Below are 16,949 nucleotides of genomic sequence, written 5' to 3' on the forward strand. Positions count from 1 at the left end.
GGCCCAACATGATGTTCAATAGACCCCTATTATGGTTCAACCTGAAATCCATATTGAAGAGGAGGTAATAGCTTCTGAAGCTGAATAGACGCCCATTCCTGAGAATGAGACATCTGAAGTTGTTCCTCCTAAGTCTGAAGTAGAAAAATCACCATTGATTGACAGGGAATCACCAAAGACCTCTGAACAGACACTAGGTTCACAAGTTGAGGGGGAACCCCTGATGCAATTGATCTAGAGAAGACTTTGTCTGTTGAGGAGGAACAATAGTAAAAATGTTGAGTCCTCCTCATCCTATGAAGAAACGCCATTTGAAGAAATTCCTCATTCCTCTCCAACTACTCATCAATTGTCTCCTATCAAGACAATTGCACACATCGTTGAGAACGTTGCTGATCTATCTCTTCACTCTGAAGATATTTCAGATTGTGTTAATCAGGTATGTGCCGAGATCCTAAACGGAAAAGAAAATTCAATGAATGTATAAAATGCTCTCTCTTCCCCCTAAAGACAAAGAACTAGAGAATTCCTTACAATTGAACATGCATGTGAACCCTATTCGCACAATTCCAGCTTGCTCCCAAATCGTATCTTCTAACGCTCGTTCCTCTGAATAAGCCTCTCCTGGAGGAGCAAACTTTCGCAATGCAATTATGGGTGCGCTGAGTTCTATGCAGCAAAACATAATGGACATGTCGTCCAAATTGGAAAATCTTGAAAAGGGGTCTGCATCACGTAAAGAAGATGTATCTTCATTTCTTGCCACTCAAAAGGAAACTGAGAAAACATTGAAGTAAAATATATACGAAGTCAACCTCCTTCATACTCAGTACAAGAAGCTGAAAAAGAACTTCTTTCAAAGGCAGTCGGATCATCATGCTGAATCAAAAAATTTCACTAAGAGACCAGGTCCATAATTGAACTTATTCAATCCCAAGTAATGGAGATTGTCTAATTCGAAATCAATTCCCCAAAGCGGCGCAAATCTAACAGTATAAAGGGAAGAGGACTAAATCTTTCTCCTTATGTCTTGTACTTTAAAATTATGTTTAAAAACCTTGGTGAACTACTTTGATTTTAATCTTATTTGATGGGTTTTATTTTGATTGATAATGGTTGCATAGTTTTAACATCATCAAAAAAGGGGAAATTGTTAGAAAAAAAATAAAACAAAATAAAGAAAAGAGTTAATTAAGTGAGAAATAATTAATTTGAAATAGAAATAAGATTATTTTATGTTGACTTTATTTTGATTATCTGTGTTAAAACTTAGTTGTGAATAAAGTTAAGGTGTCTATTTGTTTTTTGCAGGTGCATATCTTAGACTGTGCTACTTTAGACGTGGTCTAAAGAAGGCTATCTTAGACGTCATACGTAGTTAGACGTGGAAGTCTAACTCCTTTAGACGAGGTCTAAAGGTAAACATAGTTAGAAATGGAAGTCTAATTCCTTTAGACGAGGTCTAAAGAGAAACGTAGTTAGACGTGGAAGTCTAACTCTTTTAAACGGGGTCTAAAGGGAAATGTAGTTAGACGTGGCAGTCTAACTTCTTTAGACGAGTCTGTAGGGAAATGTAGTTAGACGAGGACGTCTAACTCCTTTAGACGAGGTCTAAAAGAAAGCGTAGTTAAACGGATACGTCTAACTCCTTTACAAGAAGTCTAAAGAGAAGCATAGATAGATGGGGACGTCTATCTCCTTTAAACGAGGTCTAAAGGGTTGCGTAGTTAGACGGGTATGTCTAACTCCTTTATAAGAGGTTTAAAGGGATGCGTAGTTAGACGAGGATGTCTAACTACTTTAGACGAGGTTTAAAGGAGCACGTCTAATGCCTTTTTTAGCATTCTTTTAAAGAAAGTATACGTCTAACTACGATAAACTAGTTGTCTTATACTCCTGCTCCACTCACTTCTGTGCACTCTGACAAGCCAATTAATTATATCAAATTAATAAACGCCATGTACGCTAATATCCTTCCAATTGTATGTCCAGTACAAGAAAGGCATCTAACCTTGTCATCTAGATAGGTACTCCAGCCATATCGCTTGATAGGCACACAAAACCCTTTCATCCAAATAGGTACATAAATCATATCCCTTGATATATACCAAAACCTTGTCATCCAAATAGGTATATCTCAAACATTATCTCTTGATAGGTATTCTCCAACCAAACCCTATCTCTAGATAGGTATCTCCAATCAAACCATATCTCTCTATAGGTACTTCCTCTTACGACATCACTCACAATTTCATATCTCTCGATAGGGATCCAAAGGCTAGTTTGTCGAAAAACACCGTGTTTGTTCATACACAACTCCGTCACACAAACCCTATCTCTCTAGATAGGTAATCGAAACCATGTCTTCAAAATAGGTATTCCAAACCCTGTCTCTCTAGATAGGTAATCAAAACCCTATCATACAAATAGATACTTTCAAAATCTATCACTCGAGATAGGTATAGTTAAACCATATCTTCTGCTAGGTTCGGGATCGCCAAGGGAGACTGGGGTCTCACAAAGGTAAACACTTACACACACACCGATTGATAATAACCCTATTACAGGATAATATCGATCTCTATTCTTCCCAAGTTGTCAGAAACTCTTGAACCAAGTTCAAGTACGGAAATGTTTGTTTCAACTTGAAGAAGTAGATAGTCGGTTTAGAAGATAAAAAAGGAAAGAAGACAAAACACAAGATTTATGGATGTTCGGAGATAAACTCTTACGTCACCCCTTCTTCTCAAACCTTTGAGAAGGATATTGACTAGAATATTTGATATGTTTACAACACGTACATAGATTTAGTCAAACAACCAAGTCTTATTTTCTTCCTATTTTTTACCTTTCAATAAACTCACTCTATTGAACAGAAATAAATTCTGTCAACTTACAATGCTCACCACTCACACGGAATAAGTGATATTGTAATACACTTGAGTTTCTAACACACTCTTTGAGAACTGATAAGTTTCGAAAGCTTGAGCGATTTGATAGCAAAGATTCAAGATGTTGGAAAAAGCTTGTTGGAAAGGTTATGTCAAAGGTAAGGTTTTTAAGAACATGACTTATGTCTTCTTAAGTAGGCAAATATATCAACGGATATATTTGTAAGTTCAACGACTATCTCTACTTCAAGAAACCACTATTCTTCTATTTGATTGGTTGAAGTCCAGAATAGTACAACATAGAAGATATTCTTTGATCTTGCCTATACTTTGATTATAATAAGTTAAGGTGTCATCAATTGGATTATTATTTTCTAGAATCATACAACAAGGATAATTTGTCTTCTAGTATTCTTGATAGTCTGAACTTTGTTGACAGACACTACTATCAAAAGGTCTTCCTCAAACTTGCACTAAAATGGAAATAAAAAGGCTGAGATAGTATAAAGTTGATTTCTACAAATACCGGATATACATATAACAATACTGGGATACATACTATCGGCTCCGCTTCAGAGAAAACGATTAGGATACTACCAGTTGTGCTTTACAAAGAACCGATTGAGATATTACCGGTTCTACTTCTTTATAATGTCGATCTTGAGATACTACCGATTTTGAGATATTACCGGTTTTGAGATACTACCGGCTACGCATTGGATAAAACCGATATAGAGATACTACCGACTACGCTTAGATAAAACCGATATGGAGATACTACCGTCTACGCTTAAATAAAACCGATATGGAGATACTATTGGATACGATTAGATAAACCCGATATAAAGATACTACTGGCTACGCTAAGATAAAACCGATATGGAGATACTACCGGCTACGCTTAGATAAAACCGATATGGAGATACTACCGACAATGCTTTTGATCAAACCGATATGGAGATACTACCGGCTATGTTTAGATAAAACCGATATGGAAATACTACCGGCTACGTTTAGTTAAAACCGAAATGGAGATACTACCGTTTACGCTTTTGATAAAACCGATAAGGAGATACTACCGGCTATGCTTAGATTAAACCGATATGGAGATACTACCGGCTACGCTTAGATAAAACCGATATGGAGATACTACCAGCTATGCTTTTGATAAAACCGAACATACTACCGGTTTCGATATATTACCGATTTTATATGGAGCCGATTGTAAGTATTTATAATGCCGATTCTACAACCGACTTAAACAAAACTCGATCAGCTTTACTTCCGGTTTTCTTTAACATGCATGAGATTTAACTTGATTAAGTTCTTTATTAATGGTTAATTAATACTAATAATTAATTACCTATTTTTACCTAACATCTTCCTAACAGTTATCTTGAACCCCTATTGCTCTAGATAGGTATTGTCCAACCCTGTCTTCCAAACAGATATTCTAAAACCTACCAGTCAAAATAGGTATTGTCAAACCCTATCATCTATACAGGTATTCCAAAACCAATCATTTTAAATAGGTATGTAAAAACATGTCTTCAAATAGGTATACTCAAAACCCTATCACTCAATAAGTACTTCTTCTCTTACGATGTCGCTCTCACAACCTTATACCCCCAAGACAAATCATATTTATCAACAAGCACGATAATCATCTATATATTATTCAAACGAAGCCCATCCTCCAAAAAAGTACTTCCAAACCCTCTCCCTCGATAGTTAAAACACAGAACCCCTTTCTCTTGATAGGAACTAAAGCAAACCTTATATCTCGATAAGTAATCCCAATAAAAATCTTATTTGTCAATATGTACTCTCATCTCTTTCACAAAAGACTATATGTTGATAGCACCACAATCACTTATATATGATTATTCTCAATCATACTTGTTAGTAACCTCATGGAAAGTTTTTTAACTCCCATGATAACATATACGATAGCTCGATCATTTATACATGATCACCCTAAATATTAATTGTTACTAAAACCTCTAAGAACACTTGTTAGCTTATATCATGACTCATATGTTGATAGTCTTATGAACCATGATCACTCTGAATGTTACTTACTACTTACTCAATTGAAACATTACTAAAACATTCATGTTCCCTACATACCTCCTGAGCAATGACCTTTAGCCATTTATACATGACTAAAACATGAATTATCTATTGATATTCATGGCTAATAAAATATTTATGTTTCAATACATATAATTATCACCATCCCTTTGTTTTTATGAGTATTTTATTAAGATTTTTGAAACAGGACTCCCCAAAAGGGATTATCCTTGTTAGGATAAACACTAGGGAAAGGATTTCCGAAAGAAACGAATAGAAGAACCTCGACGAATGTTATGTATAGCATCAACATGTCACACCAACATTGACATGCTAGAGTTCCATCTTTCCTAACTCTCTCGTTATAAATTGGAAATTATAACTTAGTGTTAGATGTCATACTATAATCAACATTTTCATAAAGTCTATAAGAACTCAAAATAACCATTCCAATTTATAATATTAAAATAATTATTTTGAATTATTTTTAAATAAAGAATATCAAAATAATTAACATCGTGGCCAAAAATATATTGAAAATAATTTATTATATTAATTAATGTGCTAATTAATCAAATTAATTAAGAGTTAAGGACAAAATAAATAAATAAATATTTGGGATAAATATTGTACCCATATTATCTTTAAATAATTTTAAAAAAATTAAAGGAAAAAATTAAATAATTTTGATAAATTATTGTATCCATTTCATCTAAAAGAATTATTTATTTAATCCTAAAAATATACAAAAATAAAATAAAATAAATTGGTAAAATATTTGCCATATTTATTTTAGTAATTTGTGTATTTAAAAATATCAAAATTAAAAACAAAAGGGTGAAAAAATCAATTTCAAATAAACCCTTAAGGAATTAATAAAAATATATATCTATAAACCTATGTGTCCGAAACTAAAAATATTAGATGCAGCACACACCAGGACTATCGGATCAGAACTGGATTTTCATTCAGCGCCTAGGAAGAAGCCGCGTAGCTAGTTGTAGCAAGAGCAACGCACGTCCAAGTATTAGCGGATTTCCTAATGCCCATTATCCAAAATTCTAACGGAATGCCAACACCTAACGAAACACCAACAGACCGCTAATAAAACACGCCCCAGCCTTAAAACGACGTCATTTCCTATAACGACTACCTTCTCCAACGCGATGCTGGAATGGATAAGAACAACTGCATTTGATTTTCAACCCTACGATGGTGATCATTCTCCCTATAAAAGTAGGCCTCGTCACTACCTATTACGGCGAATGTAAGTCAAGATCATTTAAAAGACATTAACTATTTTTGGCTTATTCATCCCACTTGGCTTCTCCAACCGACTTAGGGATGTTATAAATAGCTCCATCAAGTCATTACGAAGCCAAGGAACCAACACATAACTCTCAAATCAAAGAAAATCAATATCCTCCATTACGACATGAAGCTTTTGGATTTTTCAAATTTTCTGTTTGAAACCTCGAAGCTTGGATCCAAGTATCCTTAAAGATTTCTTAAGGATCAAGGAGTATTCTCCAATCATTAGTACATTTCTAATCACCCTTTAATTCATATTTATAGTTTGAATTTAAAATATTTATATTTCAAATTACAAAACTTGTATGGGAAGTTTTGGTCGAGTGTGAAAGATCCTCGGTTGAAGCTAAGATTCCTCAGTCGGGAGTAGGGAAGCTTTCGGTTGAAGTGCATGGAGTTCTTGATTGGGGAAAGAAGTTCCAGGTCAGGTCTAGGGGAGTCCACGGTCGATACTAAGATTCATCAGTCGGATGTAGATGATCTTCGTTTGGGTGCGGGGGAATTCTCGGTCGGGTTTAAAAATCCTCAGTTGAAAACCATGATAGGGTTGTTTTCTCAGTCGAAAATCAAGCCTAAACTAAAAATCAAGCCTAGTTTTCTTGGTCGAGTACAAGAGAAGGTTCAATTTTCTCGATTGGAAATCTAACCCAGTTTGAACCATCATTCGGACATCAAGAACATCAAACTATAGGTTTGATATTTTGACTAGGGTCTTTATCCGTCGATCCAAAAGAATGGGGAGCTTCGTCAAGTATTAGTGGTCATTTATAACATCGTGACAATACATCATTTGATCGGGATGATGTCCTATTAAATTCAAACACATTTTTGACAAAAAAAAAATGTATTTTTGATTTATAGGTTTTAATAGTGTAAAAAACTTGTAAATAGTTTCATTATACCTCAAAGGATAAAATTAAACCAAAACATGAGAATGGGCTTTTCATTTTAACCAAATACAGAACTGTTTATATAAATTTTAGTTTTATTATAAACATGATTGGGATTGCTTAGAATTGGTTTTCAGATACTCTTAACATCCTTAGAAATGTGCTAGCAAGATTTTTGGGTAATTGTTCTTGAGTTATAAGTCAAGAACAAAAACTCAATTTTGAAAATTTGCAAAATCAAATTTGGGTATTTTTATTTGAATAGATTGATTCAAATTAGTTTTGACAGAACCCTTGTAAATGATCTCTAGATTGTTTTCCAATCAAGAAATTGAACAAATAAAAAACATATAAAACTAATCGAATTGAAATAGGAAAATTTCAATTTGAATTCATAAGTTGAATTCATAAGTTGAAATTGAAGCTTATAGTGAGTTGTAGAATAGTTCTGAATTCTTTTAACAACTTTGTGATTACCCAGAATCGAGCCATAGAGCCTTATACCAAATTTCGAAATTTTCAAAAATAAAACTTAGAAATATTAATGGTGGATTTCGTACGGAGTTGATTGAGGGCTTGTGATTTTGATCATTACACTCAGTTTTCCTAAGGGAGTATCTATAGTCTCCTTAGGTCGGTTGATCGATCAAGTTGATCGAGTTTCAGAAAAAATGTCATTAATAACTTTTTTTTGTTCTTCATCCAACTTGATTGTTCATGCACTTAAAGAATTCTTAGAATGAATTGGGGCACTTAACGGCTTCTTATGTAGAAATTTAATATGCTAAAATGACTTTTTCATTTATATTTGTAAGTAAATTAATTTCTTTTATAGAACTTGTGTTAGTAATCATTAGATGACATAGAATGGATATCATTTGTTTAGAACTCAATATATTAATGCGTTTAAAGAGACAACTATGTGAGGCAAAATTATCTTTGCAATAATTATCTCGGTAAGAACAATTCACCTGTGGGGGATTGTTGGTATTTTAAATTAATCCATTGATACCATTAATGAATAGAAATGAGAATTTGGGTAGATAAAATCAAATGAAATTCAAAAAAAATCAAAGGTGAATTAAAGTAAAATTTAATCCAAATGCATATTTGAATTAATTAAATTAAAATTCCTTAAAGAGCAATTAACAAAATATTGTTAATTTGTAGTGTAACTTACATGAGTTTGTAATTATTATCAATTATTATCATAATTTAATATTATTATTAAAAAATTGAGAAAGCATGTAATGTTAGTATTGAATTGTAAATGCCTTAATTATGTTTGATAGACAATTACTCCATAATGAAGAGGAGACAGTGAAATTGTTTTAAGATTGTTAGTTATTCTTGTAATCATTTGATTTCAAGAATATAAAATAAGTCTATTTGATGAAATTGTATATCAAATATATTATATTAAATCAAAAGTAATATATTCATAACTAACAATCTTCAAACAGTTTTGTGTGCCGTAAAAAACTTTTGCCTTTGATTTTCAGAAATATGAGTTGTGATGTTACAAAAGAGATAATGAATGTTGCATCAAGGATGAATCCGATTCAGAATTGTTCAAAAATAGTGGTCAATAGTTATTGTTGAATAACGCTAAAAGTGAAGTATGAACACTATCTTCTTTATATATATTAACTTAATTGAATTAGAAAGAAACTTAAAGGTTATTTTTTCATTTTCAAGAAAGAAATGATGATTATAATTTATAAATAGTCATTCAAATTAACTATAATTCAAACACATGGTTTCAGTTCTAAACATAATTAATTTAAATAAATTATACATTCTTTAAATTCTTTAAATGTTTGTAATTAATAAGAATGTCCTAGGGTGATTGATAACTAATGAAAAAAATTATATATTACTTATTTATGATATTATGATATCCGTTTTAAATATAATATATATTCATTTATTCACAGAGTTGAGTCAAAGAAAAATAATATATTCTTCGAAATAAAATAAAAAGAAGATGGTAATAGCGGTAAACCTCGAGACTAAAAAGTTGAAAATGTTGTTTAGCTTGGATTTGAAACGACATAAGAATATTCATAATAATGTTCCACTAGTATAAAAAAAAGCCCTTTGTTCTAGATTTTAATATTCTCTCACCTTATAAAATGAATGCTTATACAGTAAGAGAGAATAATAACTTGGAGCTTAGTTGAACTGGTATGTATCGCTATGAGAACTAGTGTGCTAGAGGGAGTCATCGTTGTATTTTAAAGGTCTTTTATAATGAAGCATAGCAACGGTCGACTCTGACTTTTGGATTGTGAAAAATATATAGGAAAATTTGTTGTACCTAAAATCAAGATATTTGGGGATTTACTGTACCGGAGTTATAGTGATCCACTACTCATAAGTTCAGGGATTTGACATTGTACTTTGATTATCCTTTGTTAATATGTAGTCAACGGTCGAATATGGTTTATATATTACGTGTCGACTTTATGTTAGTTGAGAACTCGGTGGTAGTTGTGATAAGATGACTAGGAAGTCTTCTTATAACAAACCCTAATGTCCATTGTGTTGTTGAGTTGTGTAGATAAATAAAGAACTTCTTTAGACTACTACTGAAGCAAGGCGTCTGAACGCGCTTCTTCAGACTGCACGTCTGAATCAAGGCGTCTCTTTGCGCTTCTTCAGACTACTGTTGAAGCAAATCATCTGAACGTGCATCTTCAGACTGCATATATAAAGAAAGACGTTTTCTTTCCTTGAAGTTTCTTCTCACGCTTCACAACTCTAGACGTCTTCTTACTCTTGAGACGTTTGTTCATGCTTCCTCATACTCACCCGTTTGTTCGTGCTTCAACGTCTGCTTGCACTTCTTCTTCAGACAACCCGTTTGTTTGCGCTTCAACGTCTACTTGCTCTCCTTCTTCAGACAAACTATCTGAACACGTTTTCTCAGCTCAAGACGAATGTTTGCACTAAGATGTCTTTTTACGCTTTCTTGAGTTGTACCTGCGCAACTCAACAACTTAGTTTTATTCATTTGCATCATTAACACAAGCTCTTCATCTTTTCTCGTGCATAAATAAGTTTTATTTAATGTTTTACGCATCATCAAAACAATGTGTAAACTTATTTCGTAATTTTATTTTAATCAATTTAACTAGATTTAACAATTTAACCCTTTTTGATGATGTTAAAACTTAGTTAGAAAATTAGGTAAGTTAATAATAATTCACGCCTATTTCAGACAAGTTTAATTCAAGGAAGATGAGATTATATATATATAAAAGCAAAATTTCACATGAACAAAAAGGTGGGTCTGTAGGGTTTTTCCCAGTCTTATCTTTCCATTGAATGTTCTTTTTGCCTGATCTTCCCCCTCGTTAGCTTTTCGGTTCTTTCCACCTTTTTAACAGCATTAGCAAGATCATTATGTTTCCGCATCCTGCCCAGCAAGCACATTAACAGACTTTGCAGTTTTAGACTTTCAATCCCCAACTTTCTTCTCCTCACTGGTGATTGATTAGTCAACTGTTGATTGGAGGTTGCATGGATTTTGTCCTTTTCTTTTGTTATTTTGAAGAAGAAGTTATAGACCTTTTGACCGTCCATAACTTTTTTAATGTTGATACGGACTCCATGTTCCACATTAACTTGGAGATGTTCGAACATCATGCTAAGCTGAGTTGCATAACTAGTTTGCTTCCTTGGAGGCAAAAGCCACTCCACCAGTGTTTTAAAAAGAACTTTTAACTAGTTGATGGCTATTTCCTTGGTTATAGCCACCATAATCTCAAAACGTACCTTGGAGTAGATATTATTGGATAATGTCATTAGAAGACAAAACTCAGGTTATAAGCACGTCTTCTTCCCGTGAGTCTCAAAAGGAGAGAGACATCTGAGAAGACTCTCTTCATCTCAGAAAGGATATCAGTTGGAGAGGTGTGGAACTCTATCAACCCCTCCGTTGGATGCTTGAAAAACTGAGCAAAAACTTCTTCAGAAATGGAGATGTCCGCACCTTTTATCGTCGCCCGAATATCGCTGCAGACTATCCTTGCAGTTGCAAAGAACTCACAAAATGGAGATGTCCGCTCCTTTTATCGTCGCCCGAATATCGCCCTAAATTTGTGCATATTAAATTTAAATCAATTTATCTAAAAGACCCAAAATATTTTTAAAGTAAGAAAACTTAGTTTCGGAGAGTGGTTTTGTGAAGATGTCTTCCACTTGTTGGTCTGTTGAAATATATTCTAGCTAAATATGTTTATGAACAATATGCTCTCGAATGAAATGATATATGATGTCTATATGCTTCGTTCTGGAATGCAACACTGGATTGTATGTTATAGAAATAGCGTTGGTGTTGTCACAGAATATTGGAGACTCGTTTGCCTAGATGCCATAGTCTATCAAATGTTGTTGAATTCACAAAAGTTGAGCACAACAGCTTCCTGAAACAAGGTATTCTACGTCTACTGTAGACGTGACAACATATTCCAAGAGATTAGACGATCACCAAGGAACTGACACGTTCCACTGGTGCTCTTCCGATCGATCTTACAACCTGCGTAATCTGCATCAGAATAGTTAATTACGTTGAAATTGGAATCCTTTGGATACCATAGTCCAACACATTGAGTTCCTTTTAAATATTTTAAAATACGCTTAGTAGCTACGTAATGAGATTGTTTAAGATTAGCCTGAAAACGCCCACACACGCCGACGACGAACAACGATTATCACAACGATTAGTAGCTACATAATGAGATTGGTCGGCTGGCTGTTAGATAAAGAAGAGAATCGATTATCCCTCGGTATGTTGTAATATCAACGATTTGACCATCTTTATCTTTATCTATCTTGCTTCATGAATTTATGGGTTTCGAGGCAGCTGAGTAATTTTTCATGTTGAAAATCTTCAACAGCTCCTTTGTATACTTTGCTTGATTGATGAAAGTTCCAACTTCCAGTTTTCGAATTTGAAGACCAAAAAAGAATGTCAGCTCACTCATCATACACATCTCGAACTTATCCTACATAAGCTTAGAGAATTTCTCACATAATTTGGGGTTAGTTGACCGAATAATAATATCATCCACATAGATTTGAACAATTAAGATATGTGAATCTTTAACAAATCTAAAAAGTGTTTTATCTACTATGCCTACAATAAAATCAGATCAAATAAAAATCTGGTTAAAGTGTCGTACCAAGCTCTAGGAGATTGCTTAAGTCCATATAACGCCTTATCTAATTTTAAATCATGATTAAGTTGATGTAGAAATAATAGAGAGAAAAGAAAATATGTAGAGGATTTTATTGCTTGTATTTGATAATTACAATATAATACCTTTGAGGTATTTATAGGATTTATGACGTACTAATTTAGGAATTGCCTTCCAATTACAAATTAATTATACTAAATTAAGATATCCCTTCTTAGCCTAGAATATCACTTTTTAAATTAGAATATCCCTTGCTTAATTAGAATACCCCATCTTAAATTAGAATATCTCTTCCTTAACTAGAATATTCATTAGATTAGGCCTACTTAGGACAATATTCACAATTATGGTTGTTCCAAAAACATCATCCATCGTACCTCCATACATGTACCTGAATATATACCTGAAACCACAATAACATCTCCAATGAAAGTTACATCCGAACCTACCACCATTTCTGCACCAGCATCATATACATTCATACCTGTACCAAATCTATAATTGAAACCCAATGTTGTGGGAAAGGGTGAAATACCGGAAGGGGCCTTTCCAAATCTCTTGTCCCATTTTGAAATCATGAGATCAACAAGGGGATCTCCCGACATTAATATTTGTGAACCCCTGCCAACTCCTAAATCTAAACCAGTTGTCCTGAAAAAGGAAAGGCGATTGCTATAGAATCTCCGGAGAAGGTTTCTGAAGCAAGTTGTATTGTCAATCTTGTGATGGAAGAAGTGAAAATGAAGGCCACTAAGAAGATTGATATCTTCAATACCTTGGTGAATTACAGTTTATCCACTCAGTTTGAAGAAATGTTCTCGAGAGAAAAAAATGTGAAAGAATAGAGTAATCTGATAAAGACAGAGAAGAGAGTCCTGAAATGGTCTAAAATTGATGACGTCTCTGAAGCCCTAAAAAGAAAAAACATATGGTGGTGGCTAATATCATGGGAAGTCTTTTGTTTCCCATGATTGAGAAGAGGAAGGCCAACTTCAATTCGCTCGACAAGGATGCTCCTGCAGAGCATAATGCTTTGAAGAGATTGGACCTTATTATGAATGGCTGTTGTTCAACAATTCTTCAATAGATTCACCGAACAGACTCTTACGGGTAAAGTATATTTCATGACTAGTCTAATGAAGATGAGTCAATGGAGATATTCGACGTTGATCAATCGGTTGCAGAAGAAGATGAGCAGACTGCTGAGGGGGAACAAGTTGACAAGGAGGAGTCTTCATTATCCTCATCTTCAGAATAAAGTCATATTCCATCTTCCCCTTCAACCCTGATCATAACACCAACAGATGTTATCGACAAAGTTGTTGAATTACCTCTTCATTTCGAAGGTATTTTAAAACAGATTCATCCAGTATGTGATGATATCCTCAATAACCTAGAGAAATCCAAGGATGCGTCCAAGGATCCCTCTTCTCACTCCAAAGATAAAGATCCGGAGCGTTCTTTACATGTTATTGTGCATGTTAGTCCGTTTCTTACTGCTTCGGCATGCTCTTAGGCTGTGTCCTCTATTACTCATTACTCAGAAGAAGCTTATCTTAGAGGAGCAAAATTCAACAATTCCATGTTGGATGCAATGAGCTCAATTCAGCATAATATGTAGGATATGCAGTCCAGACTGGCCAATCTTGAGAATGGATTAATTTCTAGTAAAGAATAGGTGTCTTCAATTATGGCCACTCAAAAGGAATTGGAGAAAACTATGAAGAGAAAAACTTATGAAGTCAACATCATTAACTCTACATACAAGAAGTTTAAAAAGAAAGACTTTGCGCGGTGCTTTAGCCTGCCAAAGCAAGGGTTGACAGATCTCGATGTTCCGGCCAACATAAAGGCCGAGATCTCCCTCACCCTCGCACGGTCTGACAAACCGGTTGAGGATCACGGTACGAAATCACACTTGAGAGCTGAATATCAGCTTCTCAATGATGTGATCGGTAGGAGCATCTTCGGGAAAGATGTCACAAATACCTATAGTTCCTCGACCTTCAACATGATGGCGGCTATAATCACCGGCACACCGGTGAACTGGTCCAGGGTGCTGTCTGACGTCCTCATCTGGATGGTTGGCATCCGATCAGTCGGCCTCATTCCCCAACTAAGATGCCTTCTTGTGGAGATGGGTGTTCCGACCTGTCCAGGAGAAGGTCTGAACCAAGCCCAAGTGCTGACCAAAGAGATAACCGACTCCTTCTATGAGCGGTTTGAGAGGGCCTGGAGAAGGAGGAACCGCCGTAACAACCCCACCGGTGTCGTCAACTCCCACGCACACTAAATCACTCCATCCTGCACCCGGTCATTTTGCTGCACGTACCGGGTGTTTCTTTATCCAACATCATTATGATCACTTCGGTTTTTATCATGTTTCTCTTCGGTGTTATCTTTGTTCTCTTCGGTTCTATATGTGCCTTCTTCGGCCTTATCTATGTTGTTCTCGGTCTCCTTTGAATAATCTCTTTTGTGTTGGTGCATTAATTGAAAAGTAATATTTAATTAATGGAGTAACCCTTAACCACCTGAATAATTACTATCCAACTAACTTGGTTACTTCTCAACTAATACCCACCTCGGGCTCCGCAATCAGCCTCTTCCCAATAAACCTTGGAAACATAAAGATTCCCTTTTCTAATAAAACAAAACTGATAATCAATGCTCACAACTTCCCTCCAAGACCGACTCTATATAAAGAGCCATCCTGTACTAAACTCATCACACAAAACACTCTTGAAATTTCTTGAACTATATCTCTCTCTGCAAAACTATAATCATGCCGAGCCGAACTTTGGGAAACTTTTTGAGTGTTGACTTCAACTCATGTTTGGAAAAGTGGGACGGAAATCATGGAAAGGAGTTCATGTTTCACTCACTCACTGCAACCGGTCTTCGACCCTTTCTCGAAGAAGCCGGTCCCATTCTCTTAGAGGATGTCAAGACCTTCTTTCGAAGTGCTTGCATCAGGGGAAATTACATTGTCTCTACCGTAAGAGACCACACCTTCTGGCTTAATGAAGCCGAATTTGCTTCCCTATTCAACCTGCCCACGGAAGGGTTTTCTGACTTTCCAACTATAGAGGGACTTGCGGAATTTGAACACGCACTATACCTCTCGGCCACCATTGATCCGGTGGAACACTATGGGTTAAAGACCCGACTCGCTAGTCATGGTCAACTTCTTCTTGAGATTGTGACTCGGTCTATTCTATGTCAGTCACCGAATCAGCGGTACTCTAGAAATACTTACAACATAATGACTCACATTGTTGGCAAGACGGCCATCAACTGGTCAACGGTCATATTCCAAAACCTGAAAAACATGGTGCTGACCAAGAAAGGTCTCGGTTATGCACCACACATAAGTAAGCTGATTCTCAAGTACCGGCCAGAGTTTGGACCAGGTACACCGGCATCCCCTTTGAACATCCTTGATGTGGATGCGGTGGAAGAGAAGTTCTCCAAAATGGTTTTTACATTTTGAATGCCTATTTTCGCACCGAACTATCTTTCGGTTCTCTTTCTGTATTGTCTCTTGAATAAAATTCCATTTCAGTTTAAATAACCGGGTCTTCTAAATACCTTGAATATATATCTAAGTAACCGGTTAACATCTTCAAAATAACCGCGCCCTTAACCGGTCACAAAGAAAATCGCTTAAAATCAAAAGATTGCAAAACTCTGCTTGCTCAAAATAACCAGTTCACTTTAGAAAACCGGTGCATCAATCGGTCTCAAAAAGAAGATTGCGTCATCAATGACAAAAGCAAAATTTTTGAGGGAAATCTCCCGCCTAAATCTCCCGCCCACGGATTAGCGCCCATTTGTTTACCGCCGTCGGTTTCCCGCCCATGGTTTGCCGCCCTTTCATCTTGGAGGGAAAACTCCCGCCCATTGTTGATGGGACGGTTGGGTTTCCAAACCGCATCTATAAAAAGGGGTCTCGGCCATTCCCTTTCATTCTCACGCGAAACAACTTTCTCTCTCTAAGCTCTCAAATTCTCTCAAAGCGGTTATCTGCTCTCACACTTTTCAAACTCTCTCAACTCTCTAAGATGGGGCGCGACTCGGTCTTGTTTAAACACTTGACTCAAGTAGATTTCGAGGAAATCCGACAAAAGGGCACGCCTGCGGCAAAAGAGGTTATTGACCGGGTAGCCGAAGCCGGTCTGGAGTACTTTCTCGGCGGTCCTCATGTTCTTTATAAAGATGCGGTTAAGGAATTTTTCAACACCGCAACTATCTCTGACGATAAGATCACCGCAACTGTATGCGGTACTGAACTGGTGCTAACTGAGGAATCAGTGGAAGAAAGCCTGCGCCTTCCAACAGCCGGCCAAGATGCAACGGCGGACATAGAGATCAAAACATTTGAGGCAGCTTGCCAGATACTCTCGGCGACTAAGGAGCCGATAAAAGTATCCGGTAGCAAATCGACGTTGAAACCGGAGTATATACCGATTTGTGATAACTTCACAAAGGCGGTTCAAGCGAGAGGAGGAAACTACAGTAGCCTAACCAAAGACAAAATAAGGATGTTGGTCGGCCTGATAGAAGGGACAAAGGTTAAC

The sequence above is a fragment of the Impatiens glandulifera genome, chromosome 8, assembly GCF_907164915.1.
Source record: "Impatiens glandulifera chromosome 8, dImpGla2.1, whole genome shotgun sequence".
Lineage (NCBI taxonomy): Eukaryota > Viridiplantae > Streptophyta > Magnoliopsida > Ericales > Balsaminaceae > Impatiens > Impatiens glandulifera.